This window comes from Alosa sapidissima, chromosome 2, assembly GCF_018492685.1.
Source record: "Alosa sapidissima isolate fAloSap1 chromosome 2, fAloSap1.pri, whole genome shotgun sequence".
NCBI lineage: Eukaryota > Metazoa > Chordata > Actinopteri > Clupeiformes > Clupeidae > Alosa > Alosa sapidissima.
Genome location: NC_055958.1, coordinates 42,268,073 through 42,271,959, shown reverse-complemented (window position 1 = coordinate 42,271,959; position 3,887 = coordinate 42,268,073). Strand labels below are relative to the sequence as shown.

The window sequence follows — 3,887 nt, the reverse complement described above, 5'->3', positions numbered from 1 at the left end:
ACAGCTGGAAGGATTATTGGTGCTTCACTCCCCTCCCTGAGGGACATTTACACCTCCCATCTCACCCGCAAGGCGACCACAATTGTGAGTGATGCAAGTCACCCCGCTCACAATTTGTTTGATCTACTGCCCTCTGGGAAGAGGTACAGAAGCCTGCGCTCCCGCACCACCAGACTCACCAACAGCTTCATACACCAGGCTGTTAGGATCCTGAACTCTCTCCCCCCTCTCCCCCCTCCACCCTCAGCTACATAACATCCTGGACTTTTAGACCCACAATGGCTGCCTTGCACTACTCCACTTGCACTACTCCACTTGTACACTTGCAACTTGTTGTTGTTGTCCTGTTGTCCTGAACACTTCTGAACACACTTCTGCTGCTCTTACATAACTTGCACCACTATGCCACTTGCATACTTAGGTCAAACAAAACTACCTCAGCCATTTATTGGCCTGACTTTTGCACTATTATATTGACTGTCTACTGTATGCACAATTGCACAATTTCTACCAAATTTTGCTGCTCTTATTTCTTCATTGTATGTGCCTTCTTATTTTTACTTTTTATATTGTTTACTTGAATGTTATGTTTGTCTGTGGACTTAATTGGTAAAATATGTCTTGTCTCCACCGTGGGATAGTAGGAAACGCAATTTCGATCTCTTTGTATGTCTTGACATGTGAAGAAATTGACAATAAAGCAGACTTTGACTTTGACTTTGTAAATATTGGGTGAATGCGGGCACATCACTTATATAATATTAGATTACTGAAATCTGTGTTTCAACTGCCAGCCACACATTGCTGTGTTGAAATTAACACAAAGTGTGTTGTTCCTAAGCACACTCAGCAGATGTGTCATTTTTAACACTTTTGTGTGTGCTCTATGAATAAAATGTACTATCTTCTTAAACTTGCCTTGTTATAAAAGCACACTGGAGGCAGACTACGCAGATTGCCCTTTTCGTGAAGCCTAGATGGGGTGATAGGAAATGAGTACACTGACTGTAGCTGTGTGCACCTGCAGGTGTGGATGAGAAGCTCCTGAGTTTGCCTTCTTCACCGCTCTTGCGTGTGTGTTTTATACAGAAAATCTAGATTTTAGAATGTCTATTTATTTATTATGATTTATTATAAATGTAGATTTATTTATTATGATTTATTTATTAATAAAATTAGTGCTGTCAGTTAAACGCGTTATTAACGGCGTTAACGGAAACCTATTTTAACGGCGTCAATTTTTTTTTATCGCGAGATTAACGTTCATTTTGGTGTAACAAACTTTGTAGTTTTTTCACATGCTGTTGCAACAACTAGTAACGTTAGAACAACTACAACACCACACCGATCTAGCCAGACCGGAAACTAAACAAAACGCACTGACGAATGGAATGGAACAGAACGTTGTATGTGCTGCATACACGCCCCCTTTTAGGGGGAAGATGACTGATATAATGAAAATCTATGCTGCATCAAAGTGGAGAGCAATAGTAAATTTACTAAATCTTGAAACAAACATGAATAAAAGGCACAAAATAAGGTTGGTGTAAGAGTTATCTGTGTGTTTATGGGATTAATGTGACCATGTTCCTATGTTTTGCTCTCTCCAGTTTACTAACAGGAGTGTCACGAATGTATGGATAGGCACAGTCAAACTGCCCGTGGCTGACTAATTAAGTTCAGAAAGCTTAACTTTACATGTCATAACATCAACTATAAGTCACACATTCATTCTATCACTTGTAATATGAACGTAGCCTATTTCCTACAACTAGGTGAGATAATTGGCTATGTTATACTGAAGTTCCACAGTTAGCTAGCTAGCAAGCTAACCGTTTTGCATGGGATATTATGGTAAGTGTACATGCTAAATTTGTATAATACATCGGGGAATTGCAAACGAATAAGGTTGGTAATGTACATCATTTCGACATGAGTAGGCCTATGTTACATAAACACAATTCTTCATAACTGCCGTATTAGTAAAATGATTGAATGTCCTGTGAATTAATAACTAGAAATAACGTCAACGTGTGATTACTAGCTGTCTTTCAATTACATTACATTACATTACATTTAGCAGACACTTCTTGACCAAAGTGACTTACATATGTCAGCTATATTACAAGGGATCACATTGTCCCCGGAGCAACTTGGGGTTAAGTGCCTTGCTCAAGGGCACAACGGTGGAAGCCGGGAATTGAACCGACAACTTTCAGGCTACTGCACGCTAGCCCAGCTCCTCAACCACTACACTACTACCGCCCCTTTCAATGATATAATGTTAACATGTTTTCCGCTAAAATGGGGCGTGATGCAGATCAAATGTATCTTTATGATGATGCGCCGTTAGTAGGCTACGTAAAGGCATGCTGCACACACTTGGTTGGGCTAACGAGCCGGCCAAAGAGTAGTAGCCTAGGCTGACGCATTAGTTGTGTGCCGCCAAAGATTTTTTCACCGTCACTTGTTCTGATATCAACATTCCTCTTTGGCTGCTACTATTTACGATGCACTCTGCTTTCGACATTCATTTACATTAGATTCCATTCTTTTCAATACTGCACACCAGCATCGCACTTTGCAGCCGTGTAAATCACGATTCAGTTATATTTTTGGTCGCTGCTCCATAAAATCCATTGTTCATCCAGTTCATCCATTGTTTGCCTGTTAAAAACTTCGGCGTTGATGTGTGTGGCAAGTGACAGTGCACCATAGACTGTAGGCCTATAAAATGGCAATGCACTCATGTTGAAAAGTTCCTTATTTATTAACTCAAATAATATACTCATTCCTATATTATTAACTCAAAGATAATGAATACAGTATGTGTTGGGGTCAAATTTAACCCTTTTTTTTTTTTAGTTTGTGCACCCTCTGCAGGTTTGGAGTGCCTTCCTCCCTTGAGGATACTCCGTCCCAAAAACACAAGTACCTGGGCAGAGCCAGGCCAGCTGTGGCCGATTGGGCAGAGCCAGGCCAGGTGTGGCTGATTGGGCAGAGCCAGGTGTGGCTGATTAGGCAGAGCCAGGCCAGCTGTGGCTGATTGGAGGCAACAGCTTTTTTACGTCCTTCTCCTGCCTTCATGAGCTTGAGCTGCTTGTTTTATTTTGATTTACCAGTAATGTTGTAAAATAAATACTCAACTCATTGAGTTCAAACGGCACATAACATTGTGGACAATCACTTCTTTTGGATGGCAAGGACGGTCAGTCAGAAATAACTACAGTCAGTCACATGGATGGACTTAAATTGGTAAAAGACCAGTACAGTATGTATCAAAGATAATGAATATAGCATGAATATAATATTTTCTGTTTGTTATGCCCTTTATTATGTGTGTAGGCCTACATTTTGTGCATGCACTTCTGCAGTAGCATTTATTTCAGTTTATATCAGCTATATTTCTGAAGAATATATTGTTTTGCCTCAGGTCTGCTGCACATCTTTTGAAATTTGATTTGAAATAATCAAATAGACCTATGTCTTAAAGTTCAGTTAATAAAGTAACTTGCTTTGCTTTCATTTGAATCCCAATCAAGATAAGCAATAATTGCTTTATTGTTAATATGGACTCCTGGAAAGTTCAGAAATGCAAAATAATAGAATTTTAATCATATGATAAAATATGCGGTTAATCGTGATTAAAATTTTTAATTGTTTGACAGCACTAAATAAAATACAAAATGACTACTGAGCTCTGCTGTGTGTCTCCATGCTCTGAGCCGTGACATAACTAGGTGTTAAGGTAACGTACAGGAACATGACAAGCTGCTGAGTTTCTTACAAACACAACTTTATTTCGCCGGAATTTCACAGTGTGACAGAGAAATGTGTGTGTGTGTGTGTGTGTTCTGATTTGAATGTTTGCACTGCTTATGTGTGAT

The 3,887-nt window shown here is 39.5% G+C and overlaps 1 protein-coding gene across 1 annotated transcript in view; it reads right to left on the bottom strand.

The window, feature by feature from the left end:
- Window positions 1–3,775: 3,775 nt before the first annotated feature.
- lcp1 (lymphocyte cytosolic protein 1 (L-plastin)) overlaps window positions 3,776–3,887 on the bottom strand; it is a 22,412-nt gene continuing 22,300 nt past the window's right edge. The window contains exon 16 of the mRNA XM_042066654.1: window positions 3,776–3,887. This exon is cut by the window's right edge and continues 196 nt beyond it. The gene's annotated coding sequence lies outside the window, so the exon portion shown is untranslated.